This window comes from Rattus norvegicus, chromosome 3 (assembly GCF_021556685.1).
Source record: "Rattus norvegicus strain SHRSP/BbbUtx chromosome 3, alternate assembly SHRSP_T2T, whole genome shotgun sequence".
Classification (NCBI taxonomy): domain Eukaryota; kingdom Metazoa; phylum Chordata; class Mammalia; order Rodentia; family Muridae; genus Rattus; species Rattus norvegicus.
In genome coordinates this window covers 52006800-52034321 of record NC_141536.1, presented here as the reverse complement: position 1 = coordinate 52034321, position 27522 = coordinate 52006800, and the positions used below count along the sequence as shown (strand labels likewise).

The window sequence follows — 27522 nt, the reverse complement described above, 5'->3', positions numbered from 1 at the left end:
GAATGTCTATGACAAAGTTCCTCTTGTAGAGCTGAACACTCTAAAGTCTGTAGAAATGGTATAAACCCTTCCTGAAATGTAGACTGATACTATGGTCCCTCTGACCACCATCCACTACCTTTCTTCAGACGGTGCTTGGTTTTGTGCAAACAAATTCTACGCCTGCTTGCTACTAGGCTCATACGTCTTGTCTGAATTCTTTCAACTATGGTCTCAGGGACCAAGAGGTGCAGACAGAGAAATAAGCCAAGAAAGGTGACACCAAAACTCTGACGCTATCAATCAAAAGAGAAATGCTTCTTCTTTGTATGTTGTTCTCTGACATACATTGGTTACAGTTATATGAAATTAACCAAAACATGGAAACTAGCAGCTAACCATCTTGGTTATACTGATTTCAGAGTTGTTCTACATTACATGGAATTTCCTGTTATCAATGTCCCTATATTTTTTTGAGGAAATTAGACTGGACTTTTTTATTTTTTCATTTATTCATTCATTAATTTGTCTTGCTGATTGACACATCTATATGCATTGGATGAGTATAATCAAAGGGACAGCTGAGCTTAAAGTTCACAAATTCAATGAAGATGTTACAAAAGACAAACTGGTATTCAAATTAAGTTGTTCTTTGAAAAACTAATCCTTTCTAAAACTGGCATTGTTTTCTAGAGCTTAAAAAACACTATCCCAGCCAAAAATATGTGTCAAATTATAGAGTTCATTCATGTAAAAAATTATTTCTTCCTTTCTAGTTAGAACAGAATTCAATAGCTATGGAAGGGAAAGGCAGTAATACTAATTTCAACAAAGTCTCCTTCAGGGATAACTATGTGCTTGGGCTGGTTAGTCTTTGGCAACTTAAAACCCATACTCTTGTATAGTCTTAGAGCTAACCATGAGACCAGCAATAATTCACTTCCACCATTGAATTTTGGTGATTGGACAGAATAGTACAGTGGTTCACACCACATAACTTTTACATAGTTGAGTCTCCATCCAGTAAGAACTCTGTAATATATAATACAATATTTCTAGCCTTCTAGAGAACATTTCTGCTTTAAGGGGCAGTAGAAGCTGATAACGAGAAGGTCAGGGATGAATGGCTTCAAGAAAATGAGGAAGTTTGATACTTTAGGGCAAGAGCTTCTCAACTTGTGGATCTCAACAACAGGGGCGGCATATCAGATATTCTGCACATCAGATACTTACATTATGACCCATAACAGTAGAAAGATTACAGTTATGAAGTAGCAACGAGAGAACTATATGGTTGGGGATCACCACAACATCATAAGGAAGCATACTAAAGGGTCATTGCAGCATTAGGAAGGCTGAGAACTGCTGCTTTAAAGTTAAGAGAAGGAAAGACTAGTGGTAGAGAATGTGGGAAGGGACTTTGAGTTTGGGATATACAAATACTGACTTCATTTTAATGACAATGACTGGTGAATGAGAATGGTGATGGTTATTGGAAACCAAACCTGACCATGTTCTCATCTCGTATATCCCATTCTTTAAGAATATCTCCATTGTCCCTCTTTCCTTATTCCTTGTATTGTTTCCTACTAAATTGTGAGCCAACTCTTACTAAGATCTCAAGGGACTCAGAAGCATCTTGGTAAGGAAGCAAGTCATCTTCAGGGGAAATTAATCAAACGATTAATGGAGGATTTCTTTAGTTATTTGATCTCCTTTTTTACTGTCCCTTTCCTGTCCCTACAGAGTCAAATTACTATCCCCCATTTCACATCTGTCTTCATTCAAAATTCACCCATTCATTTGTGAATTCACTAACTGTGAATCTACCTACTAATCAAATACTTGTAACACTTTCCTTTTTTGCTGCAGAGTATTGAGAAAAGAGAGCTACATAATTCAAATCCTTGCCCTGAGAAATCCTGGGCTAATAGGTTAGATTCCAAGCAAATAATTAAAATAATTTTCAACATGAACTTTTGAAGTATATAGGAGTGGACTGGGAAAAGAGTATTTGGGGGAAATGTACAGTATAATAGACCAGGCACAGAAGACTCCCAGGGGCCACCATTCACACGTGCTACATACAGGGCAGGCCCATTCCCTTCCCTTCTTGGATGAGGCAGTGGAGGAACATAGAATGCAGACTGTAAATCAGTAAAAGTGAGCTAAGTTGAGACTTCCAACACAACTAGGAATCAGCCAAATAACGGCCACACAGACAAAAGAAATAGCACATTCAATAATATGATGTGTACCAGAGACTAACTGGTGGGGTAAAGAGAGAGACCAAGGAAAGGAGGAAAGTGGCGCTATAGAGAGATGTGGTGGTCCTATGGTAAGCAGCATCTGAAAACCGTTCTGAGCTGAAAAGCCAGTTACTTATTTGTGTATTTTTGAATATGAGGGAGGAATTACCTTCCCCAAATCCCATCTACAGTTTCTGGAGCAATCCCTCCATACATAATAAGGATTTCTTTCTCTTACAGATCTATGTCCTAAAGGAGTAAGAATTCATTTTCTGACATGTTCCAGTGAGATTTTGTCTGCACAAAAGGATTGTGAAAATACAGGTAGATGGAGAGTTTAGTAATTACGAGAGAGGTAAATGAGCATGTGAAGAAAGTTTGCATGCCTACAGATACTCTCCGTGAAAGAAACACTCTCCCCTAGACAGCTAATGCACGTGGTAAATTCTAGCATTATTATCATTAGTTCTCATTTCAGTGGTTCCAAATTACTATTGTTTTGAGTTTTGAGACAAGGTTTTGTTGCATAGCCTAGGCTGACCTTGAACTGAGTGCTGGGACCAAAGAAATGCATCTCCACACCCAGCTCATTATCTCTCACTTTAAAATGCATATCCCAAGGGGATGGAGAGATGGCTCAAAGATCATGAACACTGGCTGCTCTTCCAGAGGACCCAGTTTGATTCCTAGGACCCACATGAAAACTCACAACTATCTATAACTATAGGTCCATGAGATCTGAGTCCCTCTCTGGCCTCTATAGTCACCAGAAGGCAAAACAAAAATGCATATAAAATGGGTAAAAATAAAATAAAATAGTAAAATAAAATAAACTACACACACCAGGCCAGGCGTTGTGCGATGTGTGGTACTCTGCTTTATAGAGCACCATTCCTTACAGTGTCTCAAGAAAGACATATCCTCCTCACTTTACGGGTGAGATAAGGGAAGCTCGGATATGTTAAACGTCCAGTTCAAGATCACATCTAGTAAGTGACCAGAAAAGTGACCACTCTCCAACTTCCTAAGGCCTCTTGAGAGATAATAGGCTCTGTGGTGGATGGAAAAGCCACCCTAGTCTATGTTGGTACATCTTGGGTTGCAGTACTCTTTGTGGTCCCTCAGAGTTTTGTTGCAAGTAAACTAAACTGGAATGTGAAGTACAACCAATCGGGAATTATCTGGAAAAAGTCTGGGCCTCGTAGGCAAAGCAAACAGCATACACGACAGGCATAAAATGAGAGAAAACACCTGAACACCAGGCTACTACATGGGTCATCCTAGTGCGCATGCGCTGCACCAAGCCAGTGCTGTGGGGGCGTTCGCATTAGTGGAACATGCTCATTAGCATTCAACTGTGGTGGTGGTGGTGTGGGAGTTGAGGGGCTGAGGGAACGCCAATATTTGAAGGGGTTTGAAGCATTTTTCAGTGCATTTCTCTGAAGTCCTGAAGCCCACGTACATATGGAGTGAATCGCTGTTTTTATTGACCTTCGTTTTCATCAGGCACGAGAACAAATATTGGCACAGCATCATACCTCAATCAACACTAAATGCAAAGTAGCATTTATCCAATTAGAAACATAATCAGAACCATGTGAAATATGAAAGAGAGTCCAGGTAGAATCTCAAGAGTGGTCAACAGTAACGTGTACTTAGAGCTAAGGGAGCCACGCAAAGATATACCTCTGGGCCAAGAAATGGTCAGGGAGTAGTGTGACTAAAGATGAGACTGAGTCATGTGATACAAAGAACTCTAAAGATTAAAATCATGGATCCCTGCTGAAGTGGTTGGCAATGCTCAAACATGTTCTCATTTACTCTTTGTGTAATGCTATGTTGTAATTTGGATTCTCTTTGTTTCGGGGGCCTTAAATATAAAATGAGAGCAAAATATAAGAGTGTTTACATCTGTGTGTGTCAGAGGTCTTCACAAACATTTCTAGCTCATTCGTTTCTTTCTGAGGGAAGCATTCAGCTAAAATTTTGCAGACAGGAAGATTTCGATAGCTTAGCAGTTCATGGCTTGTGACCATGAGCATGGAGACTGATTGGTTCTTTTAAGTACCTAGAGTTTATCTCAGCGTTTTGGTTTGTCCTTCTGAGTTTGTGAGATGCCAATAAAGATGTCTGAGAAACATTTTTCCTCTTTTTTTTTTTTTTTGCGTGTCCTCAAAAACTCAAAGCCAGAGACCAAATAAAAGTCAAAAGGAGTCACCTACTACTGTGTTAGGTAGCTGGCCACCTTGAAGGGTATTAGGGCTACACTGCTCCCACCTACACCATAGTTGTAGAGACAACGAACAGAACTGTAGGATGCTACTGGTCAGAAGAATGTGATCTGAATCATATCCAAGGTGGAGACATTAAGTCCCAGAACTGCTTGGTTAGTAATTGATAACTAACTGAACCTAGTTCTAGAAGTCCCAAATCTTGTACAATTCTTACCCAGAAGGATACTTCATGTACCATTGCCTTCTCCAGAAAGTCAACCCCAATGGGGCCATCAGTCATCTGGGAGAAGCTACCTATTCTGGAGCCTTTAGAAACAGCACAGTGTCTACCTGCAAATGCACCGGCACAGTGGTGTTTCTACTCTTCGGCGTCATTATCCACTTTCATCCCTGGTTAAGCATGCTTTCCTTGACCCGCAGTAAACTATATCTTCTTAACTACAAAAATATGTCAAAAGGAAAACCACGGCCAGCTGGAGAGCTGAGGTGGCAGAATCTTCTGGTGACCCGGACAGCATTCTTTAGAGTCCTGTTCAGTGGGCAAGTTAATGTATCAGTAAAACAGAAAGTTGCCCGCATAACATCTGTCATACCTTTTAGCAGTTTTACCACAACTTTAAGACACTGAAGACACATTAACTTGTCATCCGTTAAATACAAATCCCTCCAATAGGAACATTCAGCTAGAACATTTGAAAGATGTTCCCTCTAGTACTGCAGATGAGCTCAGTCACAGAGCTCTCCAGTAAATAACCACCTTCACCTTTCAGGGAGTTAATGGGGCAGGATTTTCAATTTAAGAAGCACACGTTTCTCTTGGAAACGGAATGGTGGGTTGCCTGCTACTTTGAATGATTTAATTTTAAGACCCCTGAACTTGTTAAAAAGCAGTCCTTTGTTTGACCAGAGGGGATCCTAGCAGGGAGTGGTCATTGTCTCGAGTGGACCCTGCAAGGTCCATGGTTCCATGTTCATCCTGGGCAGGCAGGGTGAGGACTAATTGCTGCAGACCTAGGGTTCATCTTAGCTGGGATAAAGAATGCCCAAAGAGCTTCTATATATGTCTTTTCAGGTGTTGAAAGTATTAGAAGTTTTAGAGATTGAAAATAGTCGCTCATCAAGGCAGGTGGACATCAACTAATCTAAGACTCTGACCTACAGGATCCTCTTAGCTCTTTCCCATTGACCCTCTCAGTCCTCCAGGATAGGCCATGTCTACACCTTTGGGACAGCTGTCATTCTGCAGAAACACTCTCTCCCTGGGATCCCAGTAACCACACTGGGCTGGAGTGTAGGTAAATGTTCTTTCACCAGGCTGCTACTCCTCCGTTCCAATCTCTGTAGACTTAGCTCTGCTTGTACAGGTGCTTTCTCTCACCCCTCCTCCATTCCCTGGAGACTTTACCTCTTGGTACCAACCCAGGTCCCCTTAGCCCTTTCATCCCCGTCTTTCCATCCTTAATCTTTGCCCTCTGGTAGCTTGCCTGTAGTCCCTCCTTCTTACCCTACCTCTACTCCCTGAGGAATCTGCCACTTGCTGCAGACCTAGGGTACCATTACCTCTTTCTGGAAGACTCTTCAGGCTTCCCTTCTAGCCCAGCTCTATTCCACTGAGATATCTTCAAACCTGCAGAAATTCATCTACCAGGAACCCTCAGTGCTGCAACAGGTCAACTTGTAGGTAGATGATTTTTACGCACTCTTGTCCTCCATTCAGGTCTCTCTAGAATCACTCTTAGTCATGTGGCAGCTTGCCTGAAGGAGCCCTTCTTCTCATTCTACTTCCACTTCCTAAGGACTCTACTTCCTAGCTCTTTCCTGCTGCTCCTAGAAGCTTTTCCTCCAAGCCCATCTTCATTTCTTTGTATCCACCAATGACACAAAAGTACCCTCTATCATTTACTACATAGCCACCACACTTGCCTAGAATCCAGAGCAGACAAGAGCAACCAAAGAATGGAAATTGCCCAGAAATGAATGACCAAGACAATATATGCCACCCGGAGACTAGTAACTATATTGCAATAGGCACTGAGAAATGTGATTTAGCTGAAGCACAAGACAGTGAATTCAAAAAACAGCTTACAAATATGTTCAAGGACCTTGAAGAGGGTATGAAAAAAGTCTTAATGAAGAGCATGAAAACAGATATTTGAATGAAATAATGGCATTTTAAGACACAAACATAAAAATAGAATCCCCAATGATAATTCAAATGGAAATAAAACTGGAAATGAGAACCTTAGGATGTGAGATAAAAACTGTAGGATGATGTCATTATGCAGGTGAAGGCAGGTACAAGATAGCACGAGGCCTGTCATTGGACAAGAAGGAAGGATGGGTAGGAGAAAAGTTTAGAGAGGAGGAGGAGGAGACTGGAGCGAGAGAAGCAGTCAGGAGAACATAGAGGCGGATGTTAAAATTCTTCTTTGCACATTTACTGGTTGTTATGAATATTCTTAAGGGGTGGATGTGTACAGGGCTTTGTATGTCTAGGTGGGTGATTATATCTTATTAATTGGATCAGTATTGTGTTGTATGTTCTTTCATGTGGCAATTTAATTGAATTCAATAGGACTGGAGACATGCATATGTCTGACATGGTGGCAACCTGCCTTGGGAACTAGATAGGTAGAGAGATTGTTGCCAGGCTCAGAGAGAAGCCATCGGCAGTGTGATATGGGATAGAGCAAAGCAAGTGAGAGGTTTTGCTGACTGAGATGAAGATATCTACCAGATATCTTGGGGCACTATGGTAGCCAGATCTAGTGCAGGCTAAAAGACAGCATTATTTTTTATAATTTCATAGCAACAAAAATGCTCAGAGGTAAGTTTAGCTAACAAAGTGTAAAGACATGACACAAAAAATTCTGGTTCTGAAGACAAGGTAGAAGGAATGGATACCCTAGTCAAAGAAAATGTTAAATCTAGAAACTTCTAGGCACATCCAGGAAATGTGGGGCATTGCTGAAAGACCAAACTTATGGATGATAGGAATAGAGGAATGAGAAGAACCACAGGTCACAAAAATAGAAGATTATTTTTTAACAAAATCATAGCAGAAAAATTCCCCAACCTAAAGTAGAAGGTGCCTATAACGGTACAAGAAGCATACTGACGAGGAAACAGACAAGACCAGAAAATAAAATCCAGGAGACACACAGTACAAAGCAAGGATATTAGTTGCTGCCAGAAGAAAAGAGCAAATTACCCATAAGGGCAGGCCCATTAGAATAACTCTGAACTTCAGTGGACTCTCTGGAAACCAGTAGGGTATGGGTGGATGTTTTACAAATCATGACAAGCCACAGCTATTCCACAAACTCTAGGAGACCACATATACCTATTATTCAGACTATTATGCTCAGCAAAACTCTACCATCTACAGATAAATAAAAGATAAATAATCACAAATAAATAAAATTAAAAATAAATAATAATTATTAAAACAATATATTATTAATTAATATTATCAATATAATATTGTTTAAATAATTAATAGAATAATAGTTATTACATAATAAATAATTATTAAATAAATAATTACAAATAAATAAATTATTATAAATAATTTACAGATAATAAATAAATAAATAAATAAATAAATAAAAGCATTCCACAATAAAATTATACAAAGATGTGCTGGAGTTAAATAGCATCGGAAGTCAAGTGGACATAACAGGCATCTACTAAATATTACATCCAAACACTGAAGATTATATTTTCTTCTCAGCAGCTCACAGGCTTTCTGTGAAATTGATCACTAACTGGAACACAGAAAGTCTTAACGGATTTAAGAACATTGAAATAGCATCCTGCACTGTGTCTGCCTGTCATGGGGTCAAGCTAGAGGGATATCAATGACAACCAAAATAACAGAAAATACACAAGCTCGTAGGAACTAAATGACTTAGTACTGAACGTAAAATAAGCCAAGACAAAAATAAAGAAGGAAATTAAAAACACTTTAGGACTAAATGAAGTTTAAAACACAGCATACCCAAACTTATGGGACACAGTGAAGGAAGTTCTAAGAAGCAAGTTCATAGTACTAAGTCAAGCTCATAGTACTAAGTGCCTTCATCATAAACAAATCAACCAACAAAGATAAATACATAAAATAGAGATCTCATTAATAATTTATTGACACATCTGAAATTCCTAAAACAAAAAGAAATGATTCCTCTAAAGAAGTAAAAGAAATAAACATCAAGAAAGAAACTCAGGGTTAAAAATCAAGGAAACAGACACACACACACACACACACACACACACACCTACACACACACACACACACACATATAATCAAGGAAATGAAAAGTTGTTTTATTTTTTGAGATATGTATTTTCAGCAAGACTGGCAAGCTCTTAGCCAAATTAACTAAAATTTTATAATTTTATAAATTATAAATTATATAAATTATAAAATTAGAGATGAAGAGGGAGGCATTACAACAGACACTGAAGAAATTCATAGAATCACAAGGGGGAATCTATTTCAGAAGTTTGCTGTGGATATGTCAGCATCATTTCTGCTTTCATCCGCATGTGGTGTTGTCCTGTTCATGTATCTCTGAGTCTCATATTCCCTTCTACAAGGACATAGCCATATTGGATTAGGGCCACCATAATGACCTTCTGTTACCTAAATCAAGACCATGAAAACTGTTCCAAATAAAACTGCATTCCGAGGTATGGGCACCTAAGAGTCAATGTGTCTTCCTGAGGGGCTCAGTTTAGTGTATTTTTCCACTCTCTTGGGTAGCAGCAAGACGAGATGCTCTGACACACATACCTCCCTCCTGCACATTTAATTTTCAAGATTTCAAAGGGTGAAAATTTCATAATTAGCATAATTAGGTGTGTGAGTGACATCAAAGCACCTTCAGTCTCCGACAGAACTAACTGACAAATGAGCCCCACTGGGTGGAGCTTCTAGCAGGCTGCATGAACCCGGCGTACGGTTATATCCATGCCTGGCTCTCTCCCTTTCTCTCAATTTTGTAATTACGCTGTAAGTAGGCACAAGAGAGGAGGAAATAAAATACCATTACCACAGCCCTTGAAGGAACCCAGCCTGCTGAGTGATTATCCCTTGGAGTCACAGCATGCTGCTTCTCTCAGTGGTTCTTTTAGCCCGTCTCCTACTAGGAGAGGACCACACCCTTGCAGGAGTGAATCCCTGGACGATGACGGGAGTCAAAGTTCTGACTCCTCAGCTGCTGACAGGCTAAGAGCTAATTTGTTCACTTTAAAATTTTAATTATGAATCTTCTCAGGGAGGCCGCAGGATTGAACTTACTTGGTCGATCACATACAGTAAGGAAATAGCTTAAAGCAAAAAAAAAAAAAAAAAAAAAAAAGTTTTTCATCAGGGTTTGGAATCATTTTCCTCCCCAGATTGGAAAGAAAAGAGATTTAGACTTTTCTCCTTTTCAGTTTAATACACTTTGACATTTACAGCAAAGGTCTTTATACATCCCTAACCGTTAGAAGAATGGGGCCAACCTGGGAGAGGAGTGTCTAGGGCGAGGATATCTTTGCATGGGCTCAGGGCTTTTGCAATCGGAAAGCCACATTCTATTTCCTGGCAGCCGAGAATGTGCACTTGGAATTAGAGAGGAAGGTTACAGCTTTCTCAAAAAATCAATGTGTTGCCCTAGTTCTAGAATTCAGAGGGAAAAAAAAGATTTCTTTTTAAATATTCCACAATCCTCTCAGGCAAGAATGAAAAAAAAAAAAAAAAACCGGGACCATCTCATTTTGTTAAATAGATGCTTCGCTTCCTTCGTGGTCACGGATATCCCGACTGCCTTACGTAAGACGTGCTTTAAACAACTGACAGGGCAACTACATTACTTATACAGGTGAACCTGGAAGCTTGGCCACTTGACTGACCTGGGGGGAGGGGGGAAAGAGACCGCCAGTATTTTTTATAAGAACTGTGGAAGAAGATGAGAGGAAAGACATCCAATTAATAGAAATAGCGGCTGGGACGAGTTAACAGTTGAACTCTGCGTTATCAAAATAGCGTTCATTTGGTCCATTACTTGGGGAAGGAGGACGCTATAGGGTCATATAAATGGATGGGTTTATAAATCAGAAAAATGTTAGTGTGTTAACTATATGTGTAACGAATAACGTCTAGGGAGATATTTCTCAGCCCACTACAGAAGGGTTGTATTATTTTGGGCCCTATTTCAAAAATAATGGGACCAGTACTATGTAGCAAAAGATAACATCTAGAAAAGAATTTGTGAGTTTTAATTTTCTTCCCATTTGTTTTCTAATTGAAATATTTCTTTATGGAACAATTTATTAGAAACCATAATAGCTTAAGACAATTTAATGCAGCTGCTGTCAGCAGGAATGGTTCTGTGAGCATTTAATCTCATAGTAGGGAAAGACCTAGATTCAGCTTCTGGAATTTTGGTCATCGGTTTTGAAGTCTGCAAATCTATACTTCCATTTCCTCTTCATCTACCACAGGGGACTAATAACAGGCAGTCGTGCTTTGTGACGTCATTGTAAGGTTATTGGAAAATCTTGTATAAACTGTATTTTGGCCTCCAGAACACAATTACCATTGTTAACGGTAATCATCATTGTTAATGCAAACACAATAAAGGGAAGGACAGAAACATTTTGCCTGTAAAATATTTACAGTTGTGGAGATGTCCCAGTGAATAAAGTGCTCATTGTACAAGCATGAGGACCTGAGTTCAGATTCCCAGCAGCCATAAAAATGCTGGATGCTACAACTTACGTTGGTAACCCCAGTGCCTGAGACAGGCAAGAGAATAACAGGCAGATCTTAAGAGCTCGACAGTCAGGCAGTTTAGCCAAACCTGGAGCTACAGGTTCAGCGAGAGACCCTGTTTCGAAAACCAAGGTTGTTGTGATAGGGAAGACACCCAATGCCACCCTTTGGCTTCTGGCTGCCCCCTCACATATGTACACACACACACACACACACACACACACACACACACACACACACACACAAATGTTTTCTGAGAAATTTTACTAGCCAACATATCTTGAATAGTTGGTGTAAAAAAACATGTTTTTTTTTTGTTTTTTGTTTTTTAAATTTGGCTGTTGCTCAAAAGTAAAAAGTAAAACTTGGCACCTCTCATTGACGCTTTTCATCTGAAGCTTCAATTTCATTTTATAATATTTCTATTAAAAGATGTTGCGATTATGCGATAAGGGGGCATATTAGCTAGAGGAAATGTCATCATGGCTGTTTATTATTAGTACCGTGTGACAGAGCTTTACAATTTTTCGTATGTAATTTTAGAGGACTAAGAGTCCACAAATTCAGCCTTCTAGATAGCACAGATGTAGTCATAATTAACATTATAAATGTACCAAAATATCCCGGGGGGTAGCTATACCTCGATTTATTTTCAGAAACTTGATAGTTTAAGACACTCGATACAAACTGTAGCTTTGCATTCTTTCTGCATAGCTTGTTAAGGTTGTGACGGAAGCTGTCTCGAATGCAAACCGGCAATGTGTACCATTCTACCAAAGACCCAACAGACCCATTTGCTTTCGGGGCTGAAAACAGTATGGATGAGTATAGAAATGTTTACATAGGAAAACCAATGTAACGCAGCAGTTAGGGGTGTTTAAGAGAGTAGCTACTTGGCCGCACTCTTTTCCTACCAAACTCTGGGCTATGTGCCTGATTTTCTTATCAGGTACTGGATTTGTCATATGTAACTTGTTTCTTTTCTTTAGAGATTATCCGGTCATCAAGGCCACTTCTTCAGCGTCCTTACCTCTGCCTGACCCCAGCTTTGTGACACACAAACTGCCCACCAAATGTTTGACCATCATCCTCTGCAGGGAATACTACCTTCCAAATAGGTTTCCCTTAATCCTTTTGTCTATGACTCCCATTGTCAAAGCATTTGTATTCTACCTATGCATAGAGATCAGATATGTTTACATTATCCTGGTGCTTGAAGTTGTCACTCTCATGTCTATGTCACCCCTATGTGGATTCTAAGTTATCTGCCTCTCCTCTAACAGGGATGTGAACAGAGATGGTAATTTTAGACTCTCTTGGTCCTTTTCTTCTGAGGTCTGGTGTATTTACCTCTTCTCAGTTTTCCCTTCTGTATTCTATGATTATCAATGATCTCTCTCCCCATACCTGGACTTTAGGAAGTTCAGGGGTTGAAGTTTCATAGTCAGAGAGGCTTGCAGACATCTAGCCTCGTAGATAAAGCACAGAATCAACAGACAAGAGAAATTAAGATTGTGTGGATGTAAGTCAGTCATGAAAGCTGCTTCAATTTCTTCGCCTCAAAGTACCTCTTTATTCTAAAAATATCATTAAAATTCTCCCTGATCAGAAATCTTGCCACTTGTATTTGCTTTGAAAAGCCCTTAAAGAAGGAATGTCCTCACACTCAGAGTTTTTAACTGTCTGTATTTCCATGGGCTTCTTTCTTTAGAACAGTGCCTGCCCAACAGCCTTCTGCCCGTGGCCTGGCATCACTCCCTTGCTGGCCATCCTCCTTCCCTTGGGTTCTAACCCTCCCAACAAATGAGTTTTTTCTCACCCTTTACCTCATCTCTCACCTCTGTGGCTCTTGTGGTCTGTTGGCAGTGTGACATTCCAAGAATGTCCCTTCCTGTCCTTAGATGCTGTTCCCAGACTGCCTCAACTCTCTTCCTTTATTTCCTTCCAATTCCCCAAGCCAGGACTTGGCCCTTGCTCCAGTATAATCAGCACAGGGCACCCATTCCTTAAAAACAAGTTCCAAGCAAGTCATAGGCCTGTGGCACAGAGGTCTTGTACGCAACATTCTTTCTCAGCAGTTCTCCCTTCCTTTGGACACAAACTTTGTTTGTACTGAAAGGAGGCTTTCTTCTGTTTTCTTTGTGCCTTGTTGTTGCTAGAAATATATTTCACAAATCCAGTCTCTTGGACTGGTGAGTGTATTTCGGGGGCAAACAAAGCAAGCAGACGGTGCAGGTTTTGCTGGTGACAACGGAGGTGCGAATCCTGCACCCACACAGATATAACTTTTACTTTTATTTACATCTGAGATAGCAGGTTGTTTCTGAAACTCTTTGAATGTTGTAAAAGGTCCCATTTAAAGCACATTTTTCTCGGCCCATTAGATATGACTTTCTGTGAAATTCTGAGGCTATTTTGTGTTTAAAGATTTCATTTTAATAGTCATTTTTCTTTTTCTCAACATGTACTGAACAGATGGTACAAGTGATTTTTTTCTAAGAACTTTAAAGTTATTTGTTTCCATTTCTTTTTTTTTTAATTTATTTATTTTATGTGAGTACACTGTAGCTGTCAGACACACAAGAAAAGGCCATCAGATCTCATTACAGATGGTTGTGAGCCACCATGTGGTTGCTAGGAATTGAACTCAGGACCTCTGGAAGAGCAGTCAGTGCTCTAACCACTGAGTCATCTCTCCAGCCCCTGTTTTCCATTTCTTAGCAGGCACTTTGAGAGTCTATCAGATAGTTTGATGGTCTTGTAGAAGGAGAGATTAGAAACCATCTCAAATGCAATTTGAATCAGGGCAGTTATAAGGAATAGTCATTTCTTTTTCATTTTAAACACCGAGGATCACACAAACGTAAGTTCATCAGAAACTAAAGGGGAAAGCACCTTACTTTCTGTTCTTCCCTCTGCACTTTCAAGCAGCAGGATCGCCATTTTCATGGCCGAGTAGAATTCTACAACAAATAATTTCTAAGCTTTATTAAATCAACCTTACAACACTTTGATATTTTTTAAACGTTAAGTGATGGTTTCTGTTTAATGAATACCTACCAGTTTCCTAGCACTTTACAAAGTCATCTTGAAATAGCACATGTAGTCTTGGGAAAAATATTGTGTGTTAGCTCACACCAGTAACTGTGTTCCTGTGGTATTCCTGCACTGATGTTCCAACCAACTTCCTCTTCTTTCCAACATAATCTGGAGACCAATGGCTTTCTAGGAGTTATGATAGCTTTCAGAACTAGACTGGGACTTCTCAGACATCCAGCCTTGAGGATTGAGCAATTATCAGATTCTTAGCTTCTCTATGTGACACAGCCATTGTTTGACTACCCTGACCACATCCTGGAGAGTGTGTTCTTATACATAGATAATAGAATATGTAATATATATTATATATAATATGTTTATATAATGGAATATATGTATGTGCATCTAATATATCTGTATCTATATATCTATACCTATCTATATATTTATATATCTATAGCTATCTATCTATATCTATCTATTTATCTATCTATATCTATATCTATATCTATATATTCTATCATTTCTTTTTCTTTAGGGAACTCTGACTAATATATCTATTATCCTAGCACTTGGGAAGCTCTTGAGTTTACAGGAGGAGCCGCATGAGCTTTGGGGTAGCCTGGGCTAAAGAATGAAACATCATCTGAAACAAAGGCAAAAACAAATAAAAATATTAGAAACATTTCTATGAAGTGGACAGTATGACCCCAGCTTCAGACAACTACAGGATGATTAAACCTAGACGTGAGTACTGCCTGTTAGACGGTGATGACATAGGGTTTACTTATGTAAAATATATTTTGTTTTGTGTGTGTGAGTGCCTGTATGTGGGTACATGTATCACATGCACAGCAGGCCTTGTGGAGGCCCAAAGAGGACACTGGATACCTAGAATCAGAGGTACAGATAGTTGCCAGCTGCTGAGAATTGAACCTGGGTCCTCTGGAAGAGCAACCAAAGCTCTTAACCTCTGCACCACCTTTCCATCCCACGTGTATTTTGTCTTTTAGATGGAAGTTGACTTACTTTTTTCTTAATCTCCGTATGTGTAGTGGAATGTAATGGTTAGGAGGAAATGGCCTCAGAGTTGCTTGAATCTCATCTTATCTCGGAGTTTCTGTTTTCAAAGGTTAGCCTGGCTTCTGTCAGTCAGATGTATTAACTTTTATAAGGCAGGGTTTCATGTAGCCCAGATGAAGATCACCTAGAACTCCTGGTCCTCTTGCTGCCACATCTGTAGTGTTGGGATTACAGGCATGCGCTACCACACACAGCTACGACAGTTGGCATTTTTAATGAGAATCAGGCGAAGCACAAAGGATACATCTTTTATGAATTCACCGCAGTATGAAGATATTTTTGTAGCCAGATCAGTAATGACGTTAGGAATGTATGTAATTCTGGAAGTGGAGAAGGTAGCTTATCCTAAGGCATACTTGACGTGAGCTCTAAAGGCCAAGTGAGCTACCTATTCATCATGATGGGCATTCTTTTATCTCTGGAAGACCATATGATTTGGAATCTAAGATGCTACCATTTATTAGCTGTGTGACTGTGGCTAAGAAACTTGTCATCTGTAGAAGATGTAATTTATCTCTCATTCCGATCCACTTTTTTCCTGTAATAGAAGCTGAAACTTACAACTTAACTTTCTAGGCTCCTTTACAACGAGAGAGAGAGAGAGAGAGAGAGAGAGAGAGAGAGAGAGAGAGAGAGAGAGAGAGAGAGAGAGAGAGAAGGAAGGAAGGAGAGGGGGAGGGAGAAGAATCTAGTTTCCAGCTAACATATGCCTCTGGGTAAGACTCAGATGCTGTAGTGAACAACATGAAGGAGAAGCTTCTTTAGGGTTGGTGGATCCCCTAGAAAGCAGATGGCCTGACAAAGATATATGGCTCTCTCTAACATTGGTGATAGTTTGCTAGTGGTGGCAACAATGGGATGTCCACTAAGCTAGCTCCCAAAGTGTCACGCAGTACTGAGGGCTGCATGGCTATGTCTTACTGACTGCTGAGTTGCCCAAACCAAACCATGCTCTTGCGAAGGTTTGTGGACGCCAACCACTTTCAGATATCTCTTCCTTCTTAGCCTTATAAAATGGTTTTTTTTTGTTGTTGTTGCTTTCAATTAAGGGTCTCATCACATGAAATTCTCTCTACTGCTTTAACATGAAATGAGACGAAGAGGACACAAATTTCAGGTTAATTGCGAGGTATATGGTCTACTTTAACATGGCATGTGGAGTTTAATTCTTGTTACTTAAGTTTATATTTTTCTCAAAAGAGAAAAGCCACTGCGAAAGAGATCAGTCTGAGCTGTATTTATCTTGGGCATTGATGCATATAGCATTGCAAGGAAGAGCTGTTGATTTTACTCAAATGTGCATCATGTTATCCTTTGACTAGATGTCCCACGGCCCTCACGTGATCATGCCCTAAAAGATATTTCACAGGGAATTCTTCCCTCAATGTAAACTCATTGGAAGCAATACAGTCTTCATTTAAAAATAGGCCACCATAAGTATGGTATTTAAATTGCTGGGGATTCATTTGGTTCTTTTTTGTGATGCCTAATTTTAGTATCTAATCATACAGCATACATGCTCCCATTGGAGAGTGTGGGAATGTCCTGACAGCTTACTGTTCTCTCTGCATCTTTTGCACTTAAAATAGACCATTATTGCTTCTCTTTATATTTGTATACTCCACAATCTTATATTTTGTCTATGTTTGTTTGTATATATACATGAAAGCCAGAGGAAAGCATTAGGTATCTGCCTCGAGGGGTGTGTGTGTGTGTGTGTGTGTGTGTGTGTGTGTGTGTGTGTGTGTGTGTGTGTGTGTTCCCTCAAAGCTTTGGGGCTTCATGAGTAGGCTAATGTAGCTGGGCACTGAGCTCCAGTGATCCATCCATCTCTGGTTTCCCCAGAGTGCCCATCCTTTTATGTGTTGTCTAGGCACGAAGCTCAGGTGTTCATGCACACTTGTATAGCAAATAAACACTTAGGGACTGAGCCATTACCTTCCCAACCTCAACAACCCTACCTTAAAAATGTATTAACATAACCTGTGAAAACCACGCTGCAAGTTCTCCGCAACTGAGGAGCCAAAACATAGAATGATGGTCACCTAGGTGGGATGATGTAAGGTTAGAATTTGAGTTACAAATTATATGGTACCCAAACTAAAAGCATTAATTCTTGATGGAAAATGGTTTGATAAGTCATGGCTTGATCATGAATGTAAAAAAAAATGATTACCAAAAAAGCTTTCGAAGGGAAAACAGGTTGTCTACAGAAGACATTCACTGGCGAGATGAGAGCCTTTACAAAGAAATGTAAGGGTTAAGCTCCCTGGTTTGTTGCAACTGCCATAGGCAGTTAGGTTCATAGCAGAATGTGGTTTATGCTAAGAACAGGGAGCTCATTGCTCATGGGTGTATTTGTTTATTTACTTCTCCTTTATCGCTTTTTCACTTCAGTATGTCCTTATAACTTTGCAATTGAATGAATGCACTTCAGTCTGATTGCTTACTTTGTCATTTGGGAAGAAGTCTCAATCAATAGGCTAATTTTCTCAATTGCTCTTAACTATGCCTCTCTGATAAGCTGTAGCCTCTTACAATGCCGAAGATTTTATCTGGCTTTCTCCATGTTTTCTCTATCATCCTCATGGTTATGTTTATCACTATTCATTTTGCGTAATATTATAGTATAAAAGTAAAGGTATCAGAACTCTATTGTTTTAAAAAATGTTTCTGTGATATGAGAAAATAAAACTGAGTTATTTTACATTTTGAGTATATGATATCTTCTATCTCCTCCCTTTCCAGGGAAATTTATATCTCTAAATTAATTCCTAAACCTATTAGAACTTAATTTTAATGCATCCAGAATAAAAATATAGGTTCTAAGCCAGGAGGTAGTGGTGTACACCTTTAATCCCAGCACTTCGGAGGCAGAGGCTGGGGATCTCTGTGAGTTGTAAGCCAACCTGGTCTACAGAGAGAGAGAGAGAGAGGAGAGCCAGGGGTACACAGAGAAACCCTCTCTCATACAAACAAACAAAAACACTAAAACTCTAGTTTGGGATTCAGTTTGATTTCATTTTTTTTGACCTTTCTCTTTCTGTCAGTACATTTTAAAGCTCTGTTGCTTTTAAGAAGGCTTTTAGTGTCACAAAGATGCTACAAGCTCCAGACAGAAAAGAAACAATAAAACAAAAAGAAAAAAATTCAAGCGTGATCCTATGATGAAATATAAGCACTATTGACAAGCAGGTGGGGATGATTTTCCATTTGTGCTTTCTACTGTTTCCTTTATGAACATGAAGTCATGTGGGGTCATGTGGTCTGTATCCTTTCTTGTGTTTTCTTCCCCCTCCATTTAACAAGCATCATCATCCCTTGCACGCTATCGCCTATTCTTGTGCCATTTATTTTCGGTGACAGCTGTATTCCATTTGTACGATCATTCCTCCACGGTTGGATTTGTGGTCTAATAGACCCTCCACTCTTCCCAACTTTGCCCTATTAGTATTCTCAGAGACTGTAGTGACATGACTTTTTGGAACAGATGACAGTGTTCCTGGTGTCATAGAAATTTCACATGTCTCAATTGTTGTGTCAGAGAACAAAGGCACTAACAATGATCTGCTGCCTAGAGTCCCCCAAATCATTCTCATAGCACTAGTGACAGACATGACTTCTCCGCCTGGATCATCAATCTGTGACTATGACTTAGTCCAGGGCCACATGTATGTCATAAAAAAATGTTAGAAGCAATTGAAATCTATAAGGCAGGGGCAAATTCCACAGACCAGCTCAATATTAACCCCTGTACTGCTGGTGTGAGAACAATATAACATTTGTAGTCTTTATGATAGTAGCACTGTGTGTGTGTGTGTGTGTGTGTGTGTATGTGTTGTGTGTGTGTTTCTACTTTTGTTTCAGTCTTCCACATTATTTCAGAGCTTATCAGAATTTATTCCTGAGTGAGTATTCATATTATCTAAGTTCTCTATGGTACCATGGGAAAACTCTTTAGGGCTGAAATCAGTGACCATGGGAGTCTGTGATGAGGCAGTTCAAAAATGACTTGATCAACTGGTCAAGTATGAGGATTCTTATCTCTAGACTCATCTCAGGGAATCAGGGACTGAGGGAATTGGGAGGACTGGTCTGCCCTTATCTGAACGGAATCCTATTACAGGTATGTTAAGTTGTAGGGACAGGATCTGAATTTTGAGCTAATCATGAAGCAATTTGAAATAAAATTTGATGTAATGTTAGTCAGATTTGGACTAGAAATACTCCGGCTACTTGTTAGGATCAACTGTTCATGAATTTCTGAGCTATAAATATGCTTTACTTCTTGTGGTTATAGAGTATGTCAGTAATTTTTTAAAGATTTATTTATTTATTCTATATGAGTTATACTGTCGCTGTCTTCAGACACACCAGGGAAAGGACATCAGATCTCATTACAGATGGTTCTGAGGCACCATGTCGTTGCTGGGATTTGAACTCAGGACCTCTGAAAGAGCAGTCAGTGCTCTTAACCACTGAGCCATCTCTCCAGTCCAAGCAACTTGGATAAGCATTTGTTAAGGCATCACTGTGGAATGTTAAAGCTACAGCTCGTGTGGTAAGACAACCTAAATTCAAATTCTCCCGTTTATTATCAGTACCATTGCTCTGCAATAATTCATTCAGCTTTAAATTGGGTCATGGTTGCCCACTACAGAGTCACAAAAATAAAATAAATACCAAGCAGGCATACAGTACATAATATAACCTAGTAAATCAGTATATTAACTTTTTAACATTTAGATGAAATGATAAATATTTTAATTCAACTCATTAACCATTTGAATGCTGTTTTTCCATATTGTCCTGACTATATGTGGTACCAGCCTTGAAGGACAATAGAGAGGACTAGAGAGTCATCGCTTCTCACTCATTTCAGTATTGTGTAGAAAGGCAATGATGTGAAGAGGGATTCCACCATGCACACACATGTGGGCAGGGAAATTTATTGGGGGGCACATGACATGCACAGAGGAACTGTACTTGCTAGACAATGACTGAAAGTGTCACAACAGATTATGGCTGCTCCCTCTCTCCAGACTTCCACAACCTAGAATCAAGTGTAAAGAACTGTTTTTCTTTTTTCTTTTGACTATTCCCTCTACTCTATTTGCAGAACATCCCATAAAATAGGTCCCTACTATTCTCCATATAAAGAGACTGGGCAATAATATATCTTTATACAGTGTAGTTAGAGAAATGGATTTTAATTCATTTGGTTCTTTCTTATACATTTATGACAAACCACATTCCATTCAATTGCTTAAAGACCCAGACAACGTCAAGTTAATAGCTTTTAATGTTCAATTAAGCAAAACCAAGCCCAAAGTAAAGGCAATTATTATTAAAGGAAATATAATAGGATACCAAATGCCATTTACATATACTAATCTTCCTATCCTTATTTCTTGTGGTCAGAGTTATTTTTTCTACTTGTACGCCTTGCCAAAAGCTGTTCAGGATGGTGTGACAAGGCCATTGTGGTTAGGTTTGCTTGTTGGAGAGCATTCCAGCAAACCTCAGTCTCTTTGGGGAGTTTGCCAAACTAAAGGCTTAATCCCAGCATCTTACTGTCCTAAAGCCATTATTTAAACCTATGACTCTGAGACATAAATGTGGTTTACAGTGCTCAAATGTCAGATGTTAATGAGTTAGGGAAGTTGCTGCATTTCCTGTTGTAAAGTCCTGCCCACCACATTGTGTCTCAACACCGGGATGGAGGACTGCTCTGGAAAACCTTTTTAAAGTTGCACATCAAGAACTCTTAGACAGCTATGAGCATCGTGGAGTCATGGTTAGCAAGTTCTTATTGTTAGTGAAAGCAGAGGCAAGATGTTAGGTAGATGCTGGACGTCTTGGCTTCTCTGAAAATGTTTGCCCTGCCTTCAGACACCGTGCTCCCATCAGGGGATTTGGACATGTTTAGGAGCACACTGAGTTTAGGATCCTTAATTACATACTAATGGAGAGAAACCACGTGACCCTAGTAAAGAGGAGTGTCTGAGCCAGAGTACAAGTGTCTGATTCTAGTTCTGGACTTGGTATCTTCTGGAAAAGAAATCCCCTTGAGTGAGTCAAGAACAGCCAAGCCAGCATACGCTCATCTCTTTCTCTGTGCCCCTAATGACATATAAAGGAGGATGTTAATAAGTGTCGTCATCCAGGCACCGTTTCCTTTGAGAAAACACATGTAGGCTTGATTTGGACACCACCTGCTTTATTAACTTCAAGCATGCATCAATGCAATGGATGCAGGTATTTAAATTTCTACACACAAACACACACACACACACACACACACACACACACACACAGCCTTCAAGGTGCAACTTTTGCTGCATTTTTCTCTACTTTGTCCCCATTTAGCTTTTAGCCTGAGGGGACTGCTACAACTCTTCTGCCAGGGGTCTCTATGTCTTTCTTTCTTTCTTTCTTTCTTTCTTTCTTTCTTTCTTTCTTTCTTTCTTTCTTTCTTTCTTTCTTTCCTTCCTTCTGTCTTTCTTTCTTTCTTTCTTTCTTTCTTTCTTTCTTTCTTTCTTTCTTTCTTTCTTTCTTTCTTTCTTTCTTTCTCAGACAAACAGGGCTGGTTCATTGACTGGCCCTGTTTATTAACCCCAAGACTAGTTGATCAGGGTCACAGCATAGACCCAGGAGCTAAGACTGGACCGCAAACATTTTTCAGGATCAGCTAGCCTATAAAGGGAAAAAAAACCAAAAAAACAAAACAAAAAAAATCACACAATGAGCTCATGTGCAAGTGCACATGAAGTGCTGCCCAGCAGTCAGCTCTGACTCAAGCTAGTTTGACTGACTAGACAGAACAGTTCTAACTGACATTTATTCTGATTGGCCCTAAGCAGAGCTTATGGTTGTGGACTATCTTAAGATTAACAAACTTCAGAATATACAGAACATAATATCGTATTTCTTTACACAACCATCACAACTCCTAGTGACTGCGACTCTTCCTACTACTTAGCAACTTAGTGATGTTTTCCCTAATCTCTTTTTGAGAAATGATGAAATTGAAAGCTGGCACATAGAGTGACTTCTAAGGCTATGTGGAGCAGGTGCCTAGGATTATGACTCACAGAACATCAGAAGGCGAGCACCATTAGAAACTTTGTTGGCTTCGCACTGGCTCCTTCGTGAATTCAGAGTTCGAATTTGGATTAGCCAGGATCCAGTGATGGCCTCCCATCCGTGCTACTGAGTTAACTATTTACATCGTGTCTTATTGTCACAGACCAGATGATATATGATGTACATCCAACATAATAGAAGGCTAATAAATACATACTTGATACATGTGGTGTGGTTTCCTGAGACCCCAGGAGTTGTCATAAGCATTGGCTGTGCCTGTAACAAATTCCATTTTGCATATCTGATTTTGGTTCTTCTCTGTTTTCTCCAAACAGAGATTTTTAGTGGTTTCATGGACTTTATGAGATGACTGAAAAACCTGAAATCCACTACTAAAATATCTCTTGGGTCTTTTCCCCCCTCTATTTATATCTCTTCCCACAATGTTATTTATTCTCTGTCTTAATGTCTGAGCTACACGCTTTTATCTCAAATTCCTTATGTGGCATTGTAGGAGTATTCTTGCCTATTTTGGAAGAAGCCACGTGGTTTTAAAATTGAGTATATCCAAAAAATAAAAATAAATTTTGAGAGTAGTTGAATGACTACACACCTCAAATTGTAATTACATAGTAATTACTCTATTTGCTTGTGAACAATAAATCCTTGCTGAGTTTCAGACAGATGTCACAGCAGATATAACCCATAACAATAAGAGTTTGCATTAGGGGCTATAATACTGGGTGTACAGTCTTCAGTCATGTTCGATTAAACTGTTAATAAAGGCTATTGTTCAAAACTCTTAGGTTATTTTTAATAGCCAGAAGCTGGAAAGAACCCAGATGTCCTTCAACAGAGGAATGGATACAGAAAATGTGGCACATTTACACAATGGAGTATTACTCAGCTATTAAAAACAACGACTTCATGAAATTCATAGGTAAATAGATTGAACTAAAAAAAATATCATCTTGAGTGAGGTAACCCAATCACAAAAAACACACATAGTATGCACTCCTGATAAGTAGATATTATCCCAAAAGCTCAGATTACCCAAGATACAATCCACAGACCACATGAAGCTCAAGAAGAAGGACAACCAAAGTGTGGATGCTTTAGTTCTTCTTAGAAGGGGGAACAAAAATATTCATAAGAGGAGATATGGAGACAAAGTTTAGAGCAGAGAATGAAGGAAAGGCCATCCCCACTCGTCCCACCTGGAGATCCAGCCCATATACACACAGCCACTAAAACCAGATTGCTGATGTCAAGAGGTACATGCTGCCAGGAACCTGATACACTGTCTCCTGAGAGGCTCTGCCAGAGCATGACAAACACAGAGGCAAATGCTCACAGCCAACCATTGAACTGAGAACAGGGTCCCCATTAGAGGAGTTAGAGAAAGGATTGAAGGAGCTGAAGGGGTTTGCAACCCCATAAAAACAATAATACCAATCAACCAGAGCTCCCAGGGACTAAACTACCATCCAAAGAGTACACATGGACAGACTCATGGCTTCAGATGCATCTGTAGCAGAGGATGGTCTTGTTGGGCACCAAAGGGAGGAGAAGCCCATGGTCCTGCTAAGCCTGGACCCCCCAGTGTAGGGGAATGTCAGGGAGGGGAGGCAGGACAGTGTGGGTGGTTGGGTGGGGGAAATGTAAATAAAAAATATCCAATAAAAAAGATCGAAATCATTACACAAAAGCAAAGCAAAGCAAAACAAAACAAAACAAAAAAAGTTGTTAGGAAGAATGACTAAAATAAGAATATAGGAAGGCTAGGGCATCCAATAATCCAATATGGTATTGGTACTTCAAAGGACTGATGATTAACTGGTCTTGGGTCATGTGACAGTATCTCAAAAGTGATTCCAGTTTTGAAAGATTTATCTAACATTTGTTTATGTGTATGTTTGAACCTGTGCTAATTTATGTGGAGTGCATGTGCTTGACTGTGGCAGAAGATGACACATCCCATCTCTTGGAAGTGGAGTTATGGGTGGGTATTAGCTTCCTGATGTGGGTGCCTGAGTCATTTGCAAGAGAGGTGAGTGCTCTTGACTACTGAGCCATCTCTCTAGCCTCAGCGATGAATTTTCTTTTGAAGGGACATTTCTCTTGTTCTAATTAGTCTTTGCCTTTTATTAGATTATCAGTAAAATTCAGAATGTAGATAGATGCTGGCTGCTCAGAGGTTTCACTCATGTTATTACAACTGGCTTGTAACAGGAGCCAGGGCCAAGTCTAGGTTGATTGACTTACATGCCACTTGTCTTAGCTTCAGGCCATACTGCTTCTTCTTGGGAATCAAATCTAGTCAGTAAATCAATTAGCTGTGCACATACATGTTTAATCAAATAGACTGATCTTTTGACTTGCTAATTTAAAAATCAAAGAGATTAAATCAGCTCTTCATGAAAACATAGGTGAAGAAGATCTTATTTATTTTAACCCCAGACACCCAATTTTGGCCATTTGGAAGTCAATTCTTCGCATAACAATGGACCTATGCAAGCCTTTCCAGGATTATCACCACTGGTAGAGTCATTTTCAAATGTGCATCACAGTGTGCCCAGACTGATGTAGTTCCAATTTGTAGGAAAACATACAGTAAATGAACATTCTCATTCCTCAGCTGGAAACTTGGAAGCATCTCCCTGAAGCCTTGAGAAACTTGGTCTTTGACCTTCCTCTCTGACTGACATTGCTCTTTTTAATCATCACTGAATCCTTACCCTTCCTCGTTCCCATTACTGTCTTTCTCTTTCCAGCTGTTACAATGGAATTCCTGCCCCATTGCTTCCCCACTCCTGGCCCTGCTCAGTGGTTTGTGAAAAGGCCTGATCCCTGTGCAGCTTGTCACTCAGGAATCTGCTCTAGTGTTAAGGGCTGGGGAGAATTCACTTTTGCTTTGTCATTTGTACACATGTTCCTGGGCCATGACCTTCAGATTGAATAATGATTGGTGAGAAAGACAGAGAGACATGATCTGGTCATGTGACCACAGAACTCCCCCAAATGTCAGAGTTTGGTTAGGAAAAGGCAACTTATTATTTCTGTGTGGGTTTTCTTCCTAAAATTTTGCCATGCCTTATAGGTTATAGAGATTTCTTTTGTCTCCCCATCAACTCTTCTGATCTCCTGGCTTCTCCAGTGGGAAAGAGCTGCCCCTTACTATGTCCTCTACTTGCTTACCATCAACATCCCTTCACTCATTTCTTTCTATTCTCTTGGGAGTTTGGACCTTCTTCAGAACACTAGTCTTCTGGCTTCTCTTTCTGAAAGTATTTTCTATCCTATCCTCCTACACATCCTCTTACTCCTACTGGATTCGGAGGACTGTTCTCCCTCACTAGACCATCTTGTCTTTGTCTATCTGTAAATCCATTGCCTGAATCTCAACTGATGGAAAGCTAGAGATGAGGTCACTGGCCAAGAATGATCTTGTAAAGGTAGAGAAAACAAAAGCCCAAAGGTTAGTGCTGGATGCTACAAAATGAAACTCTCTAGTTTCTGTCCTGTTTAATGTCAGATACCTTAGATACAATTTTTAGATAGCTATACATGTTACAATTAATGCCTTTAGCTGAGTGTGGTGGTATCTGCCTTTGATAACAGCCACTTAGGAGGCAGAGGCAGGCAGATTTCTATGAGTTTGAAGTTAGTCACAGCAAGTTCCAGGCCAGCCATGGCTACAGAGTGTCACCCTATATAAAAAAAATCTCTAAGATGTCTAATATAGTGAGTAAACATAATTGACAAATTGACATTTAGTAAAACTTATTGTTATTATTATTATTATTATTATTATTATTATTATTATTATTATTATTATATAGTTTTTCAAGACCTAAAGTGAATCAAATCAAGAGAAATGGGTTGGGACAAGGCAGTGAGATCCCTTTGATAGAAGCATCAATGCTTTGTGATAAAATTCTATGTGTTATTTGTGATTTAAAAATAATTCCAGTCAGTTGTGAGGCATGTCATAACTTATTATGGTCACCAGGTTTTGAAATATGAGCATGTTAATGTAAAGATCTGAATTCCAATTCCATATGAGGTATTCACTAGTCTTGGAAACCTCAGTAGTCATGTTTTCCAATCTGTGAAATGAAGGTTCAAAGAAATCGACCACCTGGAGCTATTTCTGGTTGAAGTGGGATATGGCATATCCCGCTAAGCTCACTGACTGCACAGCACACAACATCCAGTAGCCATCAAATAATGATCTCTTTAGTTAGGACTAGAATTTTGAAAACCAGAGTGGATTCAAGTTCGTGTCCTTGTAAAATTATCATTTCTTCTACTTGCCTTTTGATTTACTTTCCTAATTGACAAAGAAAAGGATACAGTTGAATTGCTCAGCTGGGACCGTGTAACAGTGACTAACTGAGCTCTTATGTAGACAGAGAAAGGTCGCCCATCACTGCAATAAGACTTACCAACCAAGTGACGTCCCCTGATCAGATTTCTGGCTGTTTCAAAAGCCCACAGACGATGTTCCATGCTGTGCTTGCTCATTAATTCATAAGACAGTTCATCAAACACTAGACACATTTCATTAGAGTATGAGGAATATTTTATGCCATTGGGGAAGCTTACAGAAGTCCTTGATGTGGGGGGTAGGTAGACTACCTCACAAAGGACAGTTTTCTACTCCCAAATTCTGGCTCTGAAAGTCTACACTGACTCATCTGACAACACCTACAGAGCCACGGCCTCTCTCAGGCTTCTATCTCTGAGTTCAGGAAGTCAAGTGGGCAGAGCTGAACACGAAGCTTTACTAGTAACAGAATATGAATATACAGAGATATAGATATAGAAATATATCTCCGGGGATTTAAGCATATACTTATTCTAAGCATTGTCAGAGGCTTTAGGACATTTGCCCTAAGAGAGGACTGAGCAAGAAGGAAATGATGGCTTTGGCTGTGACAAGTTTATGGCCGGCAGAAGTCTCTACGCTGCTCCCAGAATCCTCAGCTTTTCCAGCAGTCTCTCTACAGACCACTGACATCGGCGGGGAATAACCGTCACCAATTCCCAGAAAAACACACCTCTGTGTGGATGATCCTAACCTAACAAC

The 27522-nt window shown here is 39.7% G+C and overlaps 1 protein-coding gene across 4 annotated transcripts in view; it reads right to left on the bottom strand.

Moving 5' to 3' along the window:
• Window positions 1-27522, bottom strand: part of B3galt1 (Beta-1,3-galactosyltransferase 1) — a 582026-nt gene that overhangs the window by 6107 nt on the left and 548397 nt on the right. Inside the window, 1 exon segment of one of the 4 annotated variants that reach the window (NM_001108954.2) lies at window positions 9511-9558. The gene's annotated coding sequence lies outside the window, so the exon portion shown is untranslated. 4 annotated transcript variants of the gene reach the window in all.